This window comes from Brachyhypopomus gauderio, chromosome 4 (genome assembly GCF_052324685.1).
Source record: "Brachyhypopomus gauderio isolate BG-103 chromosome 4, BGAUD_0.2, whole genome shotgun sequence".
Lineage (NCBI taxonomy): Eukaryota > Metazoa > Chordata > Actinopteri > Gymnotiformes > Hypopomidae > Brachyhypopomus > Brachyhypopomus gauderio.
Window position 1 is genome coordinate 16937210 of NC_135214.1, and position 25589 is coordinate 16962798.

Sequence of the window (25589 nt, forward strand, 5' to 3'; positions counted from 1 at the left end):
TGTTGGTCTGGGATCAAATTGGGGGAGTCGTGCACGAAGTTGCCTGAGCCCTGCTGGGATCCGGCAGAGTCGGTAATGGGCTTTCAGCCGGGGGGGGGGGGGGGGGGGGGGGGGGGGGGGGACAGGAGGGGGATTAGGAATGAGGAGACCCGAGAAAGGGAGCAGCAATTGATCCACCATCGTCAGCATGTCCTCCAGGCAAGAGCACCTTTTGCTGGAGAAAACTCTCCCCAACTGGGCAAGGGAGGCCACAGACACCTCCTGCCACAGACATCCAAGAGAGGGCCACAGACACCTCCCGCCACAGACATCCATTTCCAGAGGATTTAGTCAGCATCTAAATGCAACACAGACGATCACTGGATACTCAAATATTAGACAGACTCAGTGTAACACTGGCATTCCACTTGTACATCAGTTGTACTAATAACTATTATCAATATTAAAAGAGAAAGTTAAAAATGAAAAAAGAAAATGCTTAAAATGTTTAGTTTGAAAGCACAGGAGTTGCATTTCTTGGAATGATGATCAGTCCAAGATTATTTAGGTGTTATTTAAAGGTGTAAAAGCTCCTACAATACTCAAAATCACAGCTGGGACCTGCAACTAATTAATAGCATGCGAGTCCAAGCAAGGCCAGTATCCCATATTCCCTGTAATCTCATTCTCCCCCCAGCTGATAACATAATTAAGATTTGGTTAGCTGTGTGCTGAACTAAGCATGTAACCTCAAAGCTCACTAACGCTTATCAAGAACGAGTGGCATCTTCTTAGTAAACAAGGTTTAGCAGACATAATTGATAAGGGGCAGCCCATGCTTGTGGTCTTTGTGAAAAACGCATTGTCAGCTCAAAAGAGAAATGCAAGAGAACAGGAGATCCCTGCTCCACTCAGATACAGTGTTCACATACTGCTTAAAGGCAACCCAGGAAACGCTTCCAATCAAGCAGTTGGTGAAGAGTCCTCTACACAGTGTGACAAATGATTTATAGGGATTCATTATGAGCAGTTGCCTAAATAACTACGTGAAACTCCTTAGCCAGGAATGGAGCAATAAATTCCGCATGGCGACCCGAAGCCCACCCAACCTCTACACCTCCCGCTAGTGCCAGCCTGATGCTCCTGTATGCAAATCAGATAGTGTCAGCTCAATTTATTTCCCAATTTCCTGTACGCTGCTTCCCTCAGTCTTACAGAGTGAAATATTGAGAGCTTTCGTCCTCAAGAGAGAACCGCAACAAGGGGGTTTAGCCCACGTGTGCCAGACACTCCCCCCGGAGTGTCAACGGACCACACTATAGCAGGAGCAACCTGGCAATGTATCCTGATCTAGAACATGACACACACACACACACACACACACACACACACACACACATCAATGAGCTGTTTCAGTAAAGCCCATGCTAGCTCTCCAGAGAGGCTGGGACTGGGAAATACTGGGCTGCAGTGAACTGGGCGAGTCTGACAACAGTCTGACCCTTCACCTCCCATCACCACGACAACTCAGAGGTGGGTCAGTGAGGCACTACTGCACAACTCACAGCAAAGATCAAATGACAATGCTGAATGGTTATAGTCATGTTCAGCTCCTCTCCTTCTCTCTCTCTCTCTCTCTCTCTCTCTCTCTCTCTCTCTCTCTCTCTCTCCTTCTCCCTCTCTATCTCTCCCTCCCTCTCTTGCTATTCCCTTCTTTTTCTTTGTGCTAAGCGAGAATGTCCAAATCATATTTTTCTCAAGTGTGAGTATTTTCAAAAATCATGCACACATTACACCTTATAAACACTTCAAATAATGAAAACAACAATGGTAAAATGTAATGAATAGTAGAAGTTAAATTAGACAGCATCACTCCTCATCACAGTTAACAAGCACACTGTAATCAAGAATAAAAACTGAAACCTGAATAAACATTAAAATACCTGCTTCAGAAGTTCAAATAATTCAGCAAGTGTCATCCAGAACTGCTATCTGGGTCCATTTACTTATCCAGCAAGCAGCCAAGGCAAATGGGACACTAAAATGCAAAATGAAGCCTGAAGAAATGCATCGTTCACACACCATGGAGGTTAAAGGGAGAGAGAGCGAGCGAGAGAGAGAAAGAGAGAGAGAGTGAGCGAGTGAGAGAGAGAGAAAGAGAGAGAGAGAGAGAGAGAGAAAGAGAGAGAGAGTGAGCGAGTGAGAGAGAGAGAAAGAGAGAGAGAGAGAGAGGCAGGTCTATTCCACTCTGGTGTAAGATCAGCATGTGAGCCCTCTCAGCTTCCCCTGCTATTGTTACAGCAGAAGGCTCCTCACTGAGCATGCTCCAATACTCCACTCGCTGTTGGCATGGGAACCAGAGAAACACAAGGTTGTCCAAGAGGACCTCGTAGACACAGCCGCCCTCTCTCTCCCCCACCTGCTCTCCCAAGAGGGGATTCCTTGTTTTCTGCACTTTTCATCTTTTCTGCTGGACAAACCTTCGAAACTGTGTACATAACAACCCAATACTGCACACCTGTAGTCTTAACATGCTACCATAAAATGGGACGGGTGCTGGTACATCTTTCTGGCAATGTTTCAATGTCTTAAATGTTTAATTCCTTGTCATTACACCCCCATTTAATTACACGGGCTGATAATGATGTACCGGCCCCTTCGTCCTATAAATTAGATGCTGAGCACACTTTTCCGGTGCGCCATGCCACTGTCTGACAGTAATGAATAACTAATCTTAAACTGAAATACATCACGTTTGGGTAACTTTATATTGCATAATGGAGCTAACAGGAAATCCGCTCTAGTACAACATTAAGGAGGAATTCATGTGCTCTTTGTAAAAGTAATAAAAAATGTTCAGTAAGCATCAAGCATGCCTTTGGAATGTACCAAAACACCAAAACAACACTGCGTCATTCTTTGGGAGCTCCATGGGACAGTTTTCAAATTGAATCAACAGAGTAGTGTAATTACAGTATGCAGTGGCTGGCATGGCCAAGTCATGTGTGGTGGGGGTTTAATCTTCTCCCCCTGCCTACCACACACCCTACCTACCTCCTGCTGGAGCTAGGCATGAAACTGACATCCGCCAGGTCCCCTGACCCCTCAGTGTTTTGAGCTGCCACTGGGTATTCCACCAGTCACTGAGTATTCCACCAGTCACTGGGTATTCCACCAGTCACTGAGTATTCCACCATTCACTGGGTATTCCACCAGTCACTGGGTATTCCACCAGTCACTGAGTATTCCACCAGTCACTGGGTATTCCACCAGTCACTGGGTATTCCACCAGTCACTGAGTATTCCACCAGTCACTGGGTATTCCACCAGTCACTGAGTATTCCACCATTCACTGGGTATTCCACCAGTCACTGGGTATTCCACCAGTCACTGAGTATTCCACCAGTCACTGGGTATTCCACCAGTCACTGGGTATTCCACCAGTCACTGAGTATTCCACCAGTCACTGGGTATTCCACCAGTCACTGGGTATTCCACCAGTCACTGAGTATTCCACCAGTCACTGGGTATTCCACCAGTCACTGAGTATTCCACCAGTCACTGGGTATTCCACCAGTCACTGGGTATTCCACCAGTCACTGAGTATTCCACCAGTCACTGGGTATTCCACCAGTCACTGGGTATTCCACCAGTCATTGAGTATTCCACCAGTCACTGGGTATTCCACCAGTCACTGGGTATTCCACCAGTCACTGAGTATTCCACCAGTCACTGAGTATTCCACCAGTCACTGGGTATTCCACCAGTCACTGAGTATTCCACCAGTCACTGGGTATTCCACCAGTCACTGGGTATTCCACCAGTCACTGGGTATTCCACCAGTCACTGAGTATTCCACCAGTCACTGAGTATTCCACCAGTCACTGGGTATTCCACCAGTCACTGAGTATTCCACCAGTCACTGAGTATTCCACCAGTCACTGGGTATTCCACCAGTCACTGGGTATTCCACCAGTCACTGGGTATTCCACCAGTCACTGAGTATTCCACCAGTCACTGGGTATTCCACCAGTCACTGGGTATTCCACCAGTCGGTCCCGAAGTCAGCGATCCACTATGGCAGGTGAGCCTCCGCAGACAGACTCATGTGTACTACGAAACATTTATTATTGACTTCACTGGAAAATGACTAATGCTATGTTGAGTATGAGTTACAGTATAAATCTTAACTAAAATATATTTAAAGTGATAGGTAAACATGACTAGTGACTCTATACACAGGCAGCCTCCAAATGGTTTAGCAGCTCCCGCAGTCCTGTCTAGACGTTTCAGTTTATCTATCCAGAAGCCAATAAATGCATCAACCATCAAACACTCATTGGAGCCCTCTCATGTTTCAACAGATTTACGACTGTGAAAAGGCACAGTGCAGAACAAGTACTAATAACAACTTGGCTTGATCAACCTCAGTGGAATTCAAAGACAAAAACAAAGCAAGACCATTTCACACCAGCGGTTAACCAAGAGTCCAGATAAAATAAACAAATACCAACATGCATTTATCAATAGACGGAAATGCCGTTAAACTGATCCGCATTTCACGGAGATGCAGCAGACTCCGCCTGCTCCACCCCCCTGGGGGCTATGGAGCTGGGTGGTGAGATGAGGGACTGATTGCCCCATGGCTGCAGGGAGCCCATTAGCTCCACAGCCAGGCCGCCCTGCCCGACACTCGGCCATTTCTAATTCATGAGGACCCCACCACAACCTTAATCATTTATACCCCGCCGATGGCAGCCACGGCTGGACATGAAAAAAGCCCCTCTGTTCTTTTTTTGGTGCATTTCTATATTTGGAAATTCATATGAATCAGCATGTGATGGAGGTGATGTGAGGAACGCAGCCTGTAAATCAGAAATGTGCTTAATTCAAAGCAAACTGGTTACAATAAATGGAATGTATTTTAATTTTTGAAAGAGCGTACAATATAACTGCTTTTTTATTTCAATGTCTTTCATTGATGAAAGAAATAAATATAAAATGTAGTGGTCATTTGGCACTAATCAAAGAATGACCATCTCAGTCACACTCTGCTGCATTAGCAATGCCAGACAATGGATAGTGCTACTCCCAGAGAAGGATATGCACTGTTTGTCAATGTCACAGAATACAACATGGAATTTGCCTGTTACAGAGATGGGGACTACAGGTTTACCTCGATACAGAAGATGCTGTAAGAATGGACAGCACTGGTTTGGCTTACAGGAGAGAATGTGGGCTACATCCTTTGCGATTGCGGCAATGAGAAACAGAGACACAAACCTTCGAGACACAAGATGAGTGACAATAGAAGGACAGCAATGCAGGACAAACACACTGACACAAATACGGAGACAGCGAAACGTTGCGCACATCCGACCTCGCGCTGCGAGTAAGCCGTCTATGTACGCATCATGATGAAGATGGTTTTAAAGACACAAACACAGCCGTGTGTGTGTCACCCAGTATAATCCTGCCACTGTCTCCCAAAGGAAGGTGCATTAGATGAGTGTGGCAGGGGCCGCGTCGAGATACAGGTGTGACTGTGCTGTGTGGAGGCTGGGGTGTGCACCATCAGCCTGTCCCACATTTTTCTCCTACGTCACAGCAGGCGAATGCTGGGGACTCGGGTCGGCTGTCTCGAGCGTTTCCAGAGCAGGAGCAATCTGAGGAAATGGGCTCTAAAAATATGCTCAGGCACTTGGACTTCAGGGTCAAATGAAAGCATTATAATTTCTACCACCCACACAATCCATTTCTCCCTCACTTTCTTTTGCCATCTTGATTTTGCATTGGTAACACTGTATTCTGCTCATTTAACTAAAGATTACTTTAGGATAGACTTGCATTTTGAGTGACTCTAGACTAGGCTGTGCAGTAAACCAGGACAATGCCCTCAGAGATCCTTTCACCACCAGTGATAAAACGTCAATGACTTAATCAGATCCTTCTACAGAGATTTACCACAGGTAACATTAACACCCTCCCCCACCCCCTCAGTGGAAGAGTAGCACAGGAAATTGTCCATATTTGTCATGTGACGCCTTTAATTGCTAAGGGTTGGGAGCAGCGAGATAAAATATGCCATTAATCGGAAATTCAGACAAAGTCATCTTTATGGTAAATAGGTGCCGCTTCTGAAGCATGAGTATTTACACAACAAAGCAGAGGCTTAACAAGTCCTTTCAGAGCATATCAAGCACCAGGACAATTCTGAATAATGAGTGCTGAATATTAAGTGCATAGGAGCTGGGAGCCATGGGCTATTCAGCAGAGTAAAGCCAACAGGCTGGGATGAGTCTATTATCTGTCTATTATACATAGCATACAAACCTGCTTTTTGAAGGCACGTTCGTTATTTTATTGAAGCACCTTAATAAACCTCAAAGAAGCAGTGCTAAATAATCATATACAAATGTAACCACAAATGAAATAAAATAACAGTCCAAAAATTGTTCATAATCATTTCTGCTTCAGAATTATCATTGTGTTGCCAAAGCCAACCAGTTTTCATTTAACTGCAAAAGAATGTTCTACAGGAGTGTTCTCTTGAGCGCAAGGTACAAAATAATAAAATTAAGAAAGCAGCAAATTGAGAATGCAGTATGAACCAGGTTATTCAATCACCTCTGTATTTGGTAGAGAAACAGGAACCAAAGCCCAGCAGGGCCTGTTAAACGCTCCGCTCCACAGAAGCTGCACACGGCCTCAGCAGGGCTGGGAGAAGGACCCGCATGTGTCTGGCAAATATTATTAAACGCACCCCAGAGCAGAAACAGTGCCGGGAGGCTCGCTCAGATCTCAGACTGACAATCCCTGCTTCCTAAACTCTGGACCACTTCACCTACTTCAGTGAGATGTACCCAGCGCTTACCAAACACAGCAAGTATTCTGACCTGAATTATTTTGCTTGCTGAGCTCTTTTACACGGGAAGAGCAGATGAATCATGGCAGACATCTGGCAGCATGCATATTATCCACACTGCCCAGAGAACCCTAGTGGATCATATCAGAGCTATAAAACCTATCACATGCATCTCAGTTTTATAATGACATTGATTGTCTATAGGAGGTATGCATGCTGATAGAATAACTGAATAATTGAACAGTGTATACTAGTCTGTCTCACAGGTTATATATACAGAAAACCATATCAACAAATAGGTGACATCCACAATGCTTTTCCAAATCAAGACCAATCAGTCTGGAGAGTGACTCCTTGTTGAGTGACTGTTGCAAAAGGGACATATGACTAATTGTGGGCAAGGGGCCTCTGGGAGCTGTCAGGAGTATCAGTGAAATGAGATCTGTGGGAGAACCATGCTCCTAATAGCCCTCTCCAAAACCAGAACCATGCTCCTAAAAGCCCTCTCCAAAACCAGAACCATGCTCCTAATAGCACTCTTCAACACCAGAGCCATGGTCCTAATATCACTCTCCAACACCAGAACCATGCTCCTAATGGGCCCTCTCCAACACCAGAACCATGGTCCTAATAGCCCTCTCCAAAACCAGAACCATGGTCCTAATAGACCTCTCCAAAACCAGAACCATGGTCCTAATAACCCTCTCAAACACCAGAACCATGGTCCTAATAGACCTCTCCAACACCAGAACCATGCTTCTAATGGGCCATCTCCATCACAGCTAAATATCTATACAAACATAGCCTGTGAGTTGGGGTGGGCAAGACAGCAACAACATGGTGCCATGGTGCCTGAAGCCATTTTCATAATGTACAATATGTATCACGATATTTACTCTACTGAGATTTGCTAATAATTGGACACAATGTGCCAGTGAAACCCAGGAGGCTTGGCAAGGCAGCTTGACAGCTAGACTCACACACAGCATATTTACTCTTTTTGAGCCAACAGAAGCAGTAAATGATTTATAGACATGAGTTTCTCCTTCAGCCTTTGGTAGGATTTCAATATTGGACTATATTTGACAGCTACAGTGCTGAAGTCACAAAGCTACTGACAAACTAAAGAGGCATTGTTTAAGACAAGGTCTTTAATTCTCTTTGTTCAGGAATATGCTAATACCTTCAACTACGAGGCTTTGATGGATTTAATTAGCATAGGGTCTAATCTGCATGTTATTAGTGAGACATCAGGGGCTATGGAGAGGAAGCTCAACATTGTCAAATGTTTATTAGGTAAATCAAGTAATTCACACTTCTGTTGTAGTACATTTTCCGAGGTGCTTGTAGACACTGAACATGTAGTGCAGCTATAAACGTGATGAAGTGTTGAAAACAACACGCAAAAGTGCTATACGAAGGTGCGAAGTGACAATTATGGGCTGTGTTTCATCCATTAATGTGCAATACTTGTCCAGTAACCATCTTTGAGCAACAGCATGACATGTAGCTGGCTTTGCATGCAGAAGATATTGATCCAATGCACCATGTCTGTTCTCAGCAAGGCCAGAGTCAGGAAGCAGGCGCAAGCTGACTCGAGCATCTGGAATTTTCTCCCAGTGGGCTCTCCTTCATCGGCAGAGTGTGGATGCTAAGTGCTGATATTAGCATTTTTGTCAACTGACCTTATACCCTTCAGCCCCAGGGATGCATGGATTTTGCTTCTAGCAGAATAATGATTCTAATATTCATTCTACAATAAAACTATCCTTTAAAACCTGTTTACTGCTTGCACTGACAGAGAGTCTGAACCAAATCTTGCCCTTCTTCACTCAACAGAAACCACTGCTGTTTATTCATGTAGATATACATTATTTGAGAAGATAGCTGCAACATTGAGTCATATGTATGATTGAAACAACAGGAAAAATTACCAATCGAATGCACCTTGTGAACATACATCACTTCATTGTGAAATACAAACATTTCCTGCTAAATTATAACATATCTGAAAATCCTATGATATGAGGGAACGTAACTGAATACATTCTAATTTTTCCCAGTCATGAACCCACAGTCTGGCACTTGTCTGATGTCCTTTAGATGATTGGTTTTGGGAGAGCTAAAGATATGAGTCGTATATCACCCTACGTTTGCCGGTGCTATTTTTAACAGACACAATTGGGACTATTCAGCTGACAGGTGGTCATCCTCGCTTGAGAAAAAAAAATAGCAAGTCTCCAGGGTAGAAATTGAGAATGTAGGCCAATAAAAAGAGGTGTTCAACAAAGCAGAGGAACAAGGCAGTCCAGTCACTCAGGTGTGTGTCATCCATGAGTGCTGCTTCTGTTCATCTCAAGAAGAATTCAGTTCACATTTGCATCAGGTCACCCATCCTAAATTCACCTTTAGTCTTTTGACAGGCACTGAAATTATCCCAAGTACCGATTATACTTGTCATATTGTTAGTTCTGGAGTCTCCATCATATCAATATGGTCATGCTCTGATGCTGGTACCACAAACTCATGTTACTATTTATTTTCATAATGTAAGCAGTAATGTAAGAAAAGTTTCTGTATTTCAACTTTCAAATTTTGAATTTATTTTAACTAAAGGGATGTTACTGATATCACATGCAGTAGTAAGTTATACCTTTCTTTCATGGTGCCTTAACAAGGTAGCCTCTCATTCATACTCATTCAAAAATAATTTATTGATTTGTTGATTAAAGTATTTATGATACTGTGGTAGTTCCATTTGTGCTAAGTCAACAATGCACATATTAACTGGTACATTATTCTATTAGACTACATACTGACTGATATTTTAGCATTGAATGGTACACTGACTGCAAGTGTTTTAAATCAGAAGTTTTCAATCCAATATTCAGGGTCGCATTCACGTTTTTACACTGTTGAGGATTCTGACAGGCCTTGGCCAGGTACACGTGCTTTCTATATCTTTTTATTTTTTGCTTTGTTTTGAAACTAACAAGTTTTCTAATCACTGCTAATAGCTATGCATATTTGTATGCTTTGGAGGATTGATTAAGTTCACTAACCAACAATGACACAACTGTAGCTGGGCCTTCTACGAACATTCTTGAGGGAAGGGTTCACACATGGTAGAATGAAGTTCAGAATTGGTGTTAATGAGCCCAGCTAATGAGCTACTGAGCTCATTTGCTATCTGATTATGAGTGGACTGGGTCATGCCGTTTACACCTTAGGATGCACATGTTGGCCAACTAAAGAAAACACTGGGCATCACCAGAGCATCGCTGAGCATCATAAGATTAAGGCATTTAAAGCGGTCCGCCTGATGCACTGTAACTGAATTATTATTTGGTCTGATCCCACTGCCTTTGTGGACTGAGCTAACCGTGACTTACAACAACCTACACTCACTGGCCACTTTATTAGGTACACCTTGCTAGTACCGGGTTGGACCGCCTTTTGCCTTCAGAACTGCCATCTGCCTCAAGGTTCGACGTGCTGTGCGTTCAGAGATGCTCTTCTGCGTGCCTCGGTTGTAACGACTGGTTGAGTTACTGTTGCCATTCTATCAGCTTGAACCATTTGTGCCCACAGAACTGCCACTCACTGGATATTTACTCTTTATCGGACCCTAGAGATGGTTGTGCGTGAAAATCCCAGTAGATCAGCAGTTTCTGAAATATTCAGAACAGCCTATATTGGCTGATTCGACATTTGCGTTAATGAGCAGTTGGACAGGTGTACCCAATAAAATGGGAGTATACAACAGACTTCCCCACTGTAAGGTTTGAATTTTAAATGAATGTTAAATGTCACTCAAAGGGGATTATAATAAAATCACTGAAAAGCATTTCAAACATTTGTTTTACATATAGGAAGGCACAATGCATGTGTCCACCTATACCTAGACAAGTTACAATTTTAATATGAAATTATAATGATGTTGCCATAGCTATTGAGATACTCCTGGTCCACTTGATAATACTAACCTAACTCTAAGTCTCTTCTCAATTATCTTTAGGAGAAAAATTGGTCTGACTTACTTTAAATTAGCTGCACTTTGGCTTGGCTTGGCCAGTGAGCATTAGAGGAAAGAGACATAAACTGAAATCACTTAATGACTCTTCTAATGACCCTTGCTTATATAATGGGACCTCAATAGACTGATGTCCACAGCTCATCCAATCATTTAATTGAGAACAACTACAGTTTGTCTAGACCTAAATTAAAAGAGTCCATTTCAATGTTCATAAGTGCACATCAGCTGGGCAGAGCTTGAGGACTCCTGTCAATGGCTTTCTACTCTGCAGACTTTTAAATGACTACATCTCATTGACTTCAGTGCTAGGTTACTGTGCTGTTTTAAAACTACAGAGTTTTCACCTGGCCTGAGACATCCCAAATCTCTGACAATAGCACAGAGAAACCACACAACTGCCTGAAAATAGAACATAGCACCAAAAACAAGCTGTATGAATTCTCTTCTGCTACTTCAGGAGATTCCATTCAGTAGAAACTCCAGATATCTCTGCTCTTCAGATGTACAGCCAGAGACGGTGAGAGACAATATATTCAAAGTGAACTTGTTTAATTCAAATCCATGTAACTTACTCTCTAACTCATCTGAGCTAAAATGACTGTCTGTCATGTCTGTCAACACAGAGCCAGTAAGTGGATAGATCACATTTCTCTTATTCTTATTTCTCAAACAAAGCAAAATTTACAGCAAGGTGTCTCTTTTTATATGAAAATATTTCAATACAGTGTAGCCTCAAAAATCCACAGACCTACACTGTTTGAGAACTAGTCTCCACATGTTGTTTTCCCTGATATGCAAGCTATAGCATTTTCACACCAGTATACACTGTCAACAGTAACCTCGCACCCCCCCCCGTTTGCTCACGCCTTACAAACTCTTTGTCACGTGGGAGCTACAGGCTCTTGCATTGGGAAACGCAGACGCCTTTAGAGGTCAAATGCACCCCAATATCGTACCGTCAACCATAAGCTGTTACGCTCTTCTTTTGCTGTTTTGTTATGGGTGAGTGAGATTACTTGAAAAATTGGACGAGCACGCAGAAATAAAGCCTTTTGTAGTAACATACATAGGGCACTGCTTTCGGAAGATTTCTTTTGGGCAAAGCGACTTTTGCATTTAGTTTATTTGTACAACTGGGACGATATATGACCAGATCACCGCTGAGCTACTCAACTCACTATTTACATCATAAAGAGCCTAAATGAATGAAACAGAATAAGTCATGGATGGCAAAAGATGCAGTTACACTGATGTTCAGCTTTGATGTACGTGTACTTTGACAATAAGGGGAGAATGAGGGGAGAATAAGGGGAGAATGAGGGGAGAATGGGGGAGATAAGGGGAGAATGAGGGGAGATAAGGGGAGAATGGGGGGAGAATAAAGGGATTCTCACAGCCACTTACATTACACGCTACTTTCCATTTTCAGAGAAGTCCACGTACTGCCGTCTCAGGTCCGACCAGGGGAAGCTCACACGCTTAGAGACGCTGTCCACTTATGACCGGCAGCTAAATGATTATTAATGTTTTGGACTAGAGTAAACGGAGTGTAAACGGTATGTCAGTCAGGTTTCCAACTACGCCCCTGGGTAACATCACGCACGAATGAAGACACCCTGTAGCCGTAAGATCAGGTTCTGCCATTACGTTCCCTAGGAAACGGACATGGACATGCGGATTGGCTAGAGAGAGACATCACGACGTGGACCGTCCCGGTGTCTCTCTACTAGTGTCTCTCCTAGTGTCTGTACGAGTACGGGGAGACAACACAGAGTCGTGACTATATATTTATTTAACGTATGTGAGGTAATCTACAGGATTTGTGAGGAAGACTCGGTGGGCGTCAGCGCATGAAGTTCCCATAACTCAAAATACAATAAATAGGGCCGGGCGAACAAAGCTTACGCGACCAACAAAATGCGGATGATTTAATTTCTTGTGAAAACATTTTCAGTACCTTTATGTTGTGATTAAATCCTTCAATAGTGCAGTAAACCTTTATACTGCTACAGATTAATCTAGAAAATGCTTAATGGACCACAGTCAAAAGCAACCACGTGCAGAGTTGCCCAGCGTCATCTAAGAGAACTGGCACCACCTGGTGGCAGAAACTGAAATAACTCCTAATGTATTAATTAATTACAACGCCTTTGTGTGCGCCTCTCCTGTGTAACACGATTACAGCTTACAACAATATCAGATAAGTAAGTAAAATATAACATGGTAGACAGTATCAGTATCGAGGAATAGGGTTACCAAACAATAAAGCGTGTGTGCTTTGGTATAGTATAGTGTAAGGTGCAGTCAAGACCTTTAGTGCAAATACATGTCTCAGTCATGTTTGTAGCACAGAGTCATACAGAGTCGCACAGAGTCACACAGAGCACAGTGTCTTTCACATAAAAAAGAAAGACAAGGTAAAATGCGGTGTGGAAGATCAATGGGTTGAGAGGACAGTACAGTGCCATATTGAAAGCAGGCTCTCCTTCTGCTGGCCTTCCTTAGATCTCTACAGTCTTGTGAGGATGGATCAGATGTGTCAGTGTTGCACTGGCTCAATATCACTATCTCATATAGGGCCTTGTACCCAGACTCAGCACGCATCTCATAAGAGACTGCAGTACAGCTGGTCCACATTCAATAGATATATAAGTCAAATTTATCTGAACATTAATCTAAACATTTCTTCTTCCCAGAAGGTGGAGCCCGGGGAACTTAGAGGTGCTCATTCAGGTCTTTGATGCATCTCCCTGACATTTCCATCCTCCCTATGGTGTGCGCCATCATTTGCATCCTCCCTATGGTGTGCGCCATCATTTCCATCCTCCCTATGGTGTGCGCCATCATTTCCATCCTCCCTATGGTGTGCGCCATCATTTCCATCCTCCCTATGGTGTGCGCCATCATTTTCATCCTCCCTATGGTGTGCGCCATCATTTCCATCCTCCCTATGGTGTGCGCCATCATTTGCATCCTCCCTATGGTGTGCGCCATCATTTGCATCCTCCCTATGGTGTGCGCCATCATTTCCATCCTCCCTATGGTGTGCGCCATCATTTCCATCCTCCCTATGGTGTGCGCCATCATTTGCATCCTCCCTATGGTGTGCGCCATCATTTTCATCCTCCCTATGGTGTGCGCCATCATTTGCATCCTCCCTATGGTGTGCGCCATCATTTGCATCCTCCCTATGGTGTGCGCCATCATTTTCATCCTCCCTATGGTGTGTGCCATCATTTCCATCCTCCCTATGGTGTGCGCCATCATTTCCATCCTCCCTATGGTGTGCGCCATCATTTGCAGTGGTCCAAGCCATGATTGCAGGGTCATCAGCCAAGTCAGCACTGCCATTTGTTTTGTGCTGAATTCAGCATTGGGTCAGGAGCGACTGGACTATGAGAAGCCTGGAGGCGCTGCTGTTTAGAGAAAGATGGACATGTGCTCACTATGGTCCCCAAGCCCAGAGCAGCCTCTACTCCAACAAGGAATTCACTCAGAGACGGAGTGGTGTTTTTTGCAGCTTAGGTTTAAGGATTAACTTCAAAAGAATTCACCCGGAGTCGTTGAGGAGTTGTGTTTTCATTCATTTGACTGTGTGTTTCCTTGCTTGCTCGCCTTGGTGGGTTAGTGGTGTACAGACAGTTATGGAAATTACCCGTAATTATGCAGGGTGCCCTTATGTTCCTGTCGCATAAAATGCCTTTGTTCAGCTCCTTGTTGCAATTCTAGCTTCTGAACTGCAGAGGGTGCTATCACCATCATTATTTTTTTTTCATCTGTGTTTCTTACAGTGACTCGGCCAGCCTGTGTGATACGAGTCCGATGACACTGTATATTTAATACACAATACTTGTGTATTGGAGTGGGGAGTAACCAATGAGCCCTTCAGGCAAACTGATATTCCTAAAAAAAAATAAAATGTGGACCTTATAATTGTCCAACAATAGTTCACATTTTTTGTTTCTCATTAACATTTATTCATAATTTATAACATTTATTAACTGCTTATGATTGACAATGAATAGATGGGTATAGCTTGTCTGTTTATCTAACTGTCCATCCTACATTGCCATCTGCTTTCTCTCAAGTTTAAATTTGCATTTTGTATTTATTACATTTAGCAGATGCTTTTATCCAGGGTGATATACAAAACTGCTTCAGCTAAAATGGTATTAGTTGTTAGCATTATAAAACATTGTTCTTGGACTAAACCTTAGCATTCACTGTTTAATGGTGATTTAAGGTTCCAGTCAGCTATTACTGTGGTACCACCTTGATGCCTTCATGTTGGCCTAATGTCCAAACTGAGAAAGAGAGCAATGCACAAACAAAGCTTTAAGTAGGAAATTATGGAGTGAAATTAGCTTTTCTTATCAGCTTTTTCCATATATAAAATGCATTTGGACACATTCAGAGGATTTACACTTGTGAGCTATAAATACGCTTCCATTCTGCAAGTGACTTTTTAACCCCTGTCAGTACAGACTCCGGCTGTCTGTTCGTGTGTATGGGATGAAGCCACACTGACTCTGCTGACGCTGCATGTCTGAGATATGTCAGAACTTTGGTTCAGAGAGATTGGTTAAAGTCTGTGAAGGTACAAATCTATGAATGCAGCTAACTAATACGTGCTGAAGACAGGAGCTTGAAGCAGACCATTCTCACTATTATTACTAGACAGGACTACGCTACTTTCATTTTGGGCAGATGTGTGTTTTTGAAAAAATTCAAATAAAAACTAACCTAGATTCATTTAAAGAGACCCATGAATTTGGTTTGGAAAAGTAGGTGTTGCTCTATCAGACACCTTTCTTGTCTGCATTACAGTGACAGCTAGGATGATATTAATTACCATAATTGCAATGATCACAGAGACTGAAACTCACAGTGTGTATAGTTATGTATGTATGTGTGTGTGTGTGTGTGTGTGTGTGTGTGTGTGTGCACATATGCATGTGTGTGTGTGCACATATGCATGTGTGTGTGTGCACATATGCATGTGTGTGTGTGTGTGTGTGTGTGTGTGTGTGTGTGTGTGTGTGTGTGTGTGTGTGTGTGTGTGTGTGTGTGTGTGGACACATACTCACAAGCTTGTATTTCCCATTGTAGCTGCTCAGAGCCAGTGGAACTCTCCCTGACTCTGCCGGCAATGGCGTATCCTAGCAACACTTCTAGAATGTACAGTAGTGCTGCATCTCATGGGCTCTGCTAATAATCAGCTCCTCTGAATTCCAGGTGGCCTATGGTAAAAGATTTATGAGGCATAAATATGTATTTTAAATGCCATTTTCTCTTAACATTAACATTTATAAACTGCATTTAAAGTATGGTTGTTTTGTTGCCCTCTTAGTGTTTCCCCCATACAAAGCAATAGCCTTGAATAGTTTGACACAGTAGTTTAGGTCAACCAGACATTATTGAGATGAAAATCACCTCTTTCCACTTTATTGTTAATGAGACACAGAGGCACCCCCTAAAGAGTCTGACTGCTGACTATTAAAAAAAATCACTGAAAATATTAAAAATGCCCTTTTGAAGGTCTAGTCTTGAAATGACTAAACTAAAATGGATGAAAAGGAGGTTAGACAATCTGTGATATTGTGTTTTTTCATTCTAAATAAAGGTGTGTTCTCAGTGCACACGAAAACGCTGAATCTTGTTCTGACACAAAGTGAAAGAGACAGCATAGAGAATGAGATGGTCCTGCTGAAAGGTTATCGGAAGGAGAGAGGGAGAAAGAGAGAGAGAGAAGGAGAGAGGGAGAAAGAGAGAGAGGAGAGAAGAAGAAAGAGAGAGAGAAGGAGAGAGGGAGAAAGAGAGAAAGAATGAAAGAGAGAGAAGGAGAGAGGGAGAAGAGGAGACATTAGGGGATGAGTGACATTGTTGCCACTCTGGTAGCAGATGGAAATATTTAGGGCAGATAAAGACCAACCTCATCATCGGACTGACAGGAAGTGCAGTGGCTCTGACAGCGTCATGTTTTCCTGTCTCTGTGACCATTGTCTCCTCCTTCACGCAGGAAGAGTGCAGCAACTCACTGCTATGTGTACTGTGGCAGAAACACCATGTTGCAAAATTATGGTTTTCATTTTCATTTAGAAAGCGTTGTAATTTCCACCACTGCAACATTCTCAGCTTTTCTATGTGTAGATAAGTGCTCTATGGATAATGAGTGAATACATGAATAGATAAATAAATCAAAGTTATCTCTCTCTAACAATAGTTTTTGCATTCCTATTAATGGTTAATGGAGTCTGTTAGCTCAGGGGGGCTTGACTGTTGCCATGGCCCCTTACTAAAGCCTAGATGTCTGTGTGTTTCAACAATTCTATAGTTTTATCTCTAGGATATCATCTTTTTTCTTTCTTTTTTATTGTTTTTCCTCAGGTGAGAGAGATGTTGTCTCTTATCTGATATCTTGTAACTTTCCACTGAGTCTGTGTGTGTGTGTGTGTGTGTGTGTGTGTGTGTGTGTGTGAGAGAGAGAGAGAGAGAGAGAGAGTATTTTACAGCTCAAACAGCCAGAAGCTGTACATTAATGCATGAGCATTCTCCAATACAGCTCTAGAGATTAAGAAAAGCATGGGAGAGAAGAAAATACAACTACATTTCTCTCGAAGACCCAAATACTGTGGTTGCTCAGTGCTGGGTTTCAGGCTTTACAAGGACAACCTCCAATTACCATTTTAAAACCTTGACAAGTTTCCATAATTACAGAGATGGGATGGGTGGTGACTAACAGCACCATGGCTGTGGTAACTTCATGGCAAAACGTGCATATGTGTTTCCCTTGGTAGAGGAAACATGCTTTAGAAATGCAGATATTTGCTCCAGCTTTTGTGGATGTATATGACTGTTATGCGTCATTTATTAAATAATCAGGATTTGCCCTCCTGCTGCCCTAGAGAGAATGTGGTGATAGACAGATAGACAAGAATGAGATTCTTTTATGCATCTGTCTATATTTAAAATTTTGACCTTCTCTTGTATCCCATTTGGTTTTTGATGTATTCGTCAAAGACCCTTAAGGATTCATTTTAACAGATCGGATATCATATGCTCACTCTGCAAACTTAGGGAACAGTGTTTGAAATTTGATTTAGTTGGCCTGATCTTCACAGGCGACAAACATCAGAAAAACAAAAGTTTGGGCTTTTATTTTCCTACCTCAGATCAGTAGTACTCAATCATTACCTCCATCCCACTACTCACTGATATGGCAGTCAGGGTATCTGGGACTATTATGACCTACAGCCGATATTAGGTCTGTGTGATCTGAAAAGGTAGTGATGTTGTATACAGATTGAATGTGCACCTGTGTGTGTGTGTGTGTGTGTGTGTGTGTGTGTGTTTGTGTGTGTGTACATGTGTGTGTGTGTGTGTGTGTGTGTGTGTGTGTGTGTGTGTGTGTGTGTACATGTGTATGTGTTTATGTATATCTGTGTGTTACTGTCATGCAGCACAACCAGGAGGACTACAACTCCCAGAACCCCATGCAACATCTGCCTTGGTCCTCCTCCACTCATTATTAGACACGCACCTGTTTACACTTCAGTTTCACCAATATAAACTACTACAATACATCTGTGAAATACTGTTCCAAATTGTGTGTAAAATTTAACTAAACGTTCCATAATTTTATTCAAATGTATTATTTCTTATTTTACTGCATTTATTCTTTGCGCTTCATTTGGTAATCACTGTGTTATTAGTATGATGTGAGAAAACATAATGAAAGAAAACATGTGACACACAAATAAAGATGGTTTAGATAATGGCATTCTAAACAGTCCATTTGATAATATCTCTATCAAATGTTTTGTTTTGCTTTTTCTTTGGTCATCTTTTTCCTCTTTCTTGTGGAGTCCCTTCATCCCATGACCAAAAATAGGGAGTATATGTCAAATAAACATTCTCTGATGGAGGTTCCACCTTCTTTTCTCTCTTTTCAAGCTACTGCCTGGACCCAAAACTCCACAGTCACCTCAACCCATTAGGAGGAGAACACTGAGCACCGGTGTCTTGCCTGGATTCACAACGATTCTCCTATTTACCACGTGGTCTGATGTGTTGTGCAGTCTCTCTGGCGACGGTGGCTGGCTGGCCATGCATGGACTACTGCCGCAACACAACTGTGTGCATCCTAAGGGAAATTCAATTACATCAGCTTACACTCCTGTTGATCAAATCTTTCTGCCTCCTCTAACAAACTTTTTCAACTCTGCTCCCACTCACACAAAGAGCTGTGCAAACAGTTATACTGATTACAGATGATCTTATTGTCAGAAATATTGGTAACCTATTGAAGAATGTTGAAAGTGAGAGATCTTAGTCATACGTGTCATGCCTGATGGTGGCTCATATTAGCACATATTCAATATTACACTGCTACGTGTTTATTAGTTTGCTCACATGTTTGAAAGGCACACAAATGATTCCTAGATCATTCCAGATCATTCATCCGGTGGGTGATCCAACCTGAAGTTTGGACTGTTTGCAGATGTTTTTCACCAGAAGGCAGGAATTGAATCGATGGTTTCATATGTATTTATGAAGGCATTTATAAGTATTACAGTGTAGTCTGATCTGTTTTCATATTAGTTACTGATGGCCTCAGACAATGACTGTTAAATGTGAAGCTTAAATGTGCTTAAAGGTTAAATGCAGGTGCCATTCCAAGCAACAATACGGATATTTAATTTTCTGATCTCACAGCTAACTCGTATCATTATCTGGTTTCACAAAAGGGGGTGAGAGACACCCATGGAGGAAAGAAAAGAAAGGATTAAATGGATTATTTTTATAAGGAAATAATACATCAGACTTATGACAGAAAGAGAAAGAGAGTGAGTGAGAGTGAATGAGAGAGAATGTGTGAGAGACAAAGATAAAGAGAAGCTGGTTACAATGCCTCATCTAATCCCATGGTGTCTTGCATCCTTCACTGCTGGAGCTGGAGATGGAGATGGTACTGGTACTGGAGATGGTACTGGTACTGGTACTGGTGCTGGTGCTGATGCGGGAGCTGTCCTGCCCTGCTGTAGTCATTTCTGGTGAGTGGGAAGATGAATGATGGGTTCTTATGGCCCTGCTTCTAGATGGCAGCTCTCACTCAGCACCTGATGAAGACACATGGCACAAGCTCCCAGTCAGAGCCCAGATGGGTCTCTAAATAGCACCAGTTCTTTATGAATAGAGACATCAGATGTAATCAAGAGATTCTATTTTCACACCAGACAGCAGCATGCCAGTATGACTGGGAATGTATTTCAAGATTTTGTGTTTGAATGACAGCAACACTTTTTATGTGAGTTTGATGTTTTTTTTTATTTTTTAGTTATGCTTTTCTTACAAAAATGATTTTGGTATTCTTTACAGGTACTCATCTAATATCTACAATACCTGCCAGCATCCAGTGCTTGATAGCAATCTCCAAGCCTTCCCTGGGACGGTGTAAACCATTTTTTTGTTGTTGTTGTTATGCAAGGGGTTGATAATCACAGATGAGAGTGAGTGGGGGTTTGGACCAGGGTGTGAGAGGGAGCAGATGGGCACAACGCTGAGCAGCATTAGAGGGAGTTTATTGCTGAAAATTATACAGCCAAATATTTTCCTCCCACTCTTCCAACTGTGTGCAGATCAGCATTATGGTTGAGCTCTTAGAGCATGGCTTTAATTCACTATAGAATTTGTACAGAATTGGCTGCAGTTTTCTATTATTCAAAGGCACTATAACAGAATAGATGTTTATAATGATCTTTGCACATACATGGTAGCTTGGCAACCAGTCAGTACTGACAGTACCATTGCATCATTGGACAAGATTTTGTGAGCTAGTCATTCAGTCTGTGCTCTCTTCAGTCATAACTGCAATAAGGTTGTTCACACATTCACTCAGACTGGCCTTTTAGGACTGCTTTATAAGAAACACCTACCTGGCTTCTGTCCTCACAAGACACTTTATTAAGTACACCTGCTTGACAGGAGCACTTTATAATGTGCAGTTACAGACCAGAGACCATCTGTTTGGTGTGTTTACCCTCTGACTCATTCATCACTGGACAGTTTCTGAACACAGGACCACTGCTGACAGGATATTATTTTGGTTGGGGACCATTCAAAGCACAGCATTAAGAAGTTTGTGGGTGCAGGTTTATCTGTCACAGTGGCGGTGCTGGAGTGTTTACACGTCAGTGTCGCTACAGGGCAGGGCACTGCTAGTAGCCCTGTGGCCAGAAACTGAGCACTGATAGAGGCCTAAAGGGTAGACAGTACCAACTGTACACAGCAACAGATGGGCTATAGAGTCGAACTGTACGCCTACTATAATACAATGCTGTTTCTAATAAAGTGGATGCTGAGTGTGTAATTGGACACATACTAAGAGTTATGAGAGACAGTAGGTTATTGCATTGTTTGTTTAACTAGGTCACTCCTGGGAGTTGCTGTTTGGCACTTACCCGACACTTTCCATCCATGCAATCACACCACACCGGACCACACCACGCACTCTCTCTCTCTTTCACACACACACACACATTTCTTTTGGCCAACAACTCACACTTTCCATTCAAACACACACCTCTCTCTCTCTCTCTCTCTTTCTCTCTCTCCCTCACACACACACACACACACACACACACACACACACACACACACACACACACACATACCTAGTTCTTTTGGCCTATCACCACTCACACTTTCCATTCACACACCTCAAAATTACTTTTCACAAGCAAACGTGCCAGATACTGCTCACAGACACACACTGGCAGCTTTACCTGTCGTGTTCTCACACACGCAACCGTAATTGCACCTGCGCAATCTAATTGAACTATCTCAAACAGAGAGGGCTGCAGGTGCAAGGCAGGGCATTGACAGAAACCCAGAGATCAATTAGCTCATTTAGCCAAGCTGATGTGAATGATTAACTGGGGGGGGGGGGGGGGGGTGAGCTGGTTTCATACAGCTCTGCCAAAGTATCACTTGGATTGGAGCTTGTGAATGAACCTCACCAGTAAAACTCATCTTTGCAATCTGAACTGAACCACACACTCATGGACAGGGGGGGGGGGGGGGGGCAAGTTTAATGCACAAAGTATGGTAATATAGAGTAAGAAAATATCCAAGGGACTCTGGGATTTTATTAACAGTATATTCTCTAATTGTATGTCTGAGGAATTTCCCAAAGAATTCACAAGAGGGCACTGAAGAGAGAAATGAAACCTTTTTTTAATGAGCAATACTGTATATATAAATATATATATTGAGCTGCTGAGCTTTTAAGCAACTATAAACTCACAGAGCTAATAGACTTTTGACCAAAATTAATCTTGAATAGAAAAAAAATAAGAGACTTGAATTCAGTTCCTCAAATCTGTGCTCAATGATTTTCCCTTTTAATTTCTTGCCATTTTACTGATATCAGGCAACAAATATAAAAATAAAACACTAGTACCGAATACATTTCATGGGAACTGTGAGTTTATAATTATCATTGTGCTTGTCCTTATTGTTATTTCTGCATGAAACGTAATAGCACTATTATAGTTGTTGTAAGACTGTACGTTTAGTGAATGCCCTACTAAAATTAAATCTTCACGCATGTATACGTAACTAATTAATCTCTTCACCAGTAGCTATTAGACATTAGTATGTTCACATCTCTGAGGACATTCCAGTCACAGTGTGCCCCTTGTCTTAAATGTTGAGTCTCTGCTTCATTAACAGCACTCTTCCAGTTAATATTGACACTGCCCTGATTTTGTCACCATTTGAATTGTAAAAATATCCCCCGCCACCAAATATAGAAATGGGACAGACTGAAACCCGCACGGGTTCATTAGCATCGCGCTTCCAGCTTTCAGTCACGTTTGGCCATCGTGTGAACAGTAAGGCATGAAGGTTGAGAACAGCACTTTATCACGGTGTTTCGTCAGTGGGAGACCAGCCGTAGACTAATAGTAAGAAATGCAGGTTGATTTTAATTGTGCTCAGACGTCTTCCTGGTGCCGACTAGACACTGGTCTCCTGACGAGTTGTGTTTTTTTGAAAAATGCTTCCGTAGCGAGAATCAATAGCAGATTTGTGTTACTCTTTCAAAACATCTTTCCATTTCCTGCTGTGTATAACTGATATATCCCGTAGAAGTATAACTGACACAGCTACGACGTGGTTGTGCACTGAGCACGGTGAGCTTGTTTTATACCGTTACAGTGTCTTGAATCAAACATTTCAGGGGTAGCAAATCCCGACACACTAATTTCCTATATCAAATAATATCAGACCCTAATATCAAATAATGCTCCCAGTAAAAATCACCTCATTTTACCAGCGCGAGAGTACAAAAAAACATTTAACGGGGTGCATTGATTTGCACTTTCTTCCAATTTTTCAGCTTTCAAGTGACATATCTCCGCAAAATGAGAATCTTCTGACTCCAGCGAGTAAAAAGACGCTCCTCATCTGGAAAGTTGAAGAGTGTGACACGATAAAGCTTTACTGTAGGTTACAGCCGCTCTCTACATCAAAGTCTGACAAATGCTAGTTAGATGGATAGCCTGCCTCCGCCAGACTTCAAAAAGCTGATACACTCACAATTTCACTCGATTTAAAGGGGAAAGACGGTAAGGCATAACTGGATAACTGATTTCTAATACTGGAAATATATATCTACTCCCCAGTTACCTTAATTAGAAAACACCTATAGGTGGTATACCTTAAATATGTTTTTCTAAAAACAGCTGTTTGTTAGCTGTATTTTAGTGGTCCAAATACAGAATGCAGCTCATTATATCTGCCAGCCTCTGTGTCATTCATGATTGGTAAGTTTTTGTACACTAAGTTTTTGAGGCAGAATATTCCTAACACTGCATTAATGCTAACATGGTGACATTGCTGTGGGTGGGAAGCTTGTGGAGGTTGATCAGGTACAGCAGTGATGCTGGGATTCCTAGACGTCAGTTTCTTTGCTAGGTTATGAGTTCCACCACAAATCAGAAATTCTGTGGTCAGAAAATGACTAATGATAAAGGGACACCTGCATGGCTAACAGACCTGTGAACACATAGACTCCACAGTGTTCACTTATAGGTTGTACCTTCAAGTGCTGTTTCAAATAAAGTGTCTGGTAACTGATTGCTAATGAACAACACGCTTTGCAGGTATGAGTAGACCTGTCTGATTTAGAGGTTTGTTCAGACAAAGCCATTCACTGAGGTGAGGTTAATAATGGAACTTACTTCTTCTTCTTTTATTTGCTTGGATGCGTGAGTCCGCCTCACTAACCATCTGCAGAACTTCTAGTTTGCTTCAAGCCCGGTGATTTTAGGGACACAGTCTTATTAGACATGACTCGACTCTCGACCTGCAGAACCTGCGAGACATTCATGACTCACCGGCCACTTTATTAGGTACACCTGTCTCAGAATGCTCCCAAGACTATGTTACCTTCTCGTTGCTGCCACACTCCAGAAATGTTTATAATTTCATCTGTCCCACATATGACCCCACACAGAGCTAATTTTCCCTGTTTTATTTTCTCCACATGGCTGCCCGCCTACTCGAGGAACACTGAGATGAGGAGAGATGAGCCTTTCCTGAGATCCATCCTGGGCCAGCCACCTCCTGCTTAACCAGATATGATGGAGTATCAACCCATTGCCCTGACTAACCAGTGTGGATGGAGGATAAACCCACTACCCTCTCACCGCCCTGAATTCTCCTCTGCTATGACTAACATGACCAACCATCAAGACGTTTGGGACTGAACAGGAATTACATAAAGAACTCATGTATATAAATACACACCAAGATGGACTTTATTTATCCCTCACATCTTTTCTTTGTTTCTCTCTTTTTAAATTGTTGTCATGGTGACCGGCGTCGGCCAGAGGAGGATGGGTTCCCCCCCTGAGTCTTGGTTCCTCTCAAGGTTTCTTCCTGATGCTCATTGCCACTGTCGCCCTTGGCTTGTTCACTGGGAGTTTGGATTCGGACACTTGTAAAGCTGCTTTGTGACAACAACTGTTGTATAAAGTGCTATTTAAATAAAATTTGATTTTATTTGATTTGATTTGACCTGTAAAACTGCTCATTAACGGAAATGTTGAATCAGCCAATCGCACAGCAGCAACTCAATGCATTTTGGCATGTAGACATGGCCAAGACAATCTGCTGCAGTTCAAACTGAGCATCAGAATGGGAAAGAAAGGTGATTTAAGTGACTTTGAACGTGGCATGATTGTTGGTGCCAGATGGGCTGCTCTGAGTATTTCAGAAACTGCTTATCTACTGGGATTTTCACGCAGAACCATCTCTAGGGTTTACAAAATGGTCTGAAAAGAGAAAATATCCAGTGACCGGCAGTTCTGTGGGTGCAAATGCCTTGTTAATGCCAGAGGTCAGAAGAGAATGGCCAGACTGGTTCGAGCTGATAGAACGGCAACAGTAACTCAGTTGTTACAACCGAGGCATGCAGAAGAACACGTCAAACCTTGAGGTGGATGGGCTACAGCAACAGAAGACCACACCAGGTGCCACTCCTGTCTGCTAAGAACAGGAAACTGAGGATACAGTTTGCACAGGCTCACCAAAATTGGACAAAAGAAGATTGGAAAAACGTTTCCTGATGAGTCTCGATTTCTGCTGTGACATTCAGATGGTAGGGTCAGAATTTGACGTCAACAACATGAAATCATGGATCCA

General features: G+C 42.5%; 1 protein-coding gene across 2 annotated transcripts in view; it reads right to left on the reverse strand.

Annotated features, from left to right (window-relative positions):
* Nucleotides 1-12527, reverse strand: part of arhgef49 (Rho guanine nucleotide exchange factor 49) — a 29557-nt gene extending 17030 nt beyond the window's left edge. Inside the window, exon 1 of one of the 2 annotated variants that reach the window (XM_077002722.1) lies at nucleotides 12285-12527. The gene's annotated coding sequence lies outside the window, so the exon portion shown is untranslated. Of the gene's footprint in view, nucleotides 1-1922; nucleotides 2187-12284 lie in introns of those variants that run through there. The other variant, XM_077002723.1, reaches the window with a different exon arrangement.
* Nucleotides 12528-25589: the final 13062 nt, after the last annotated feature.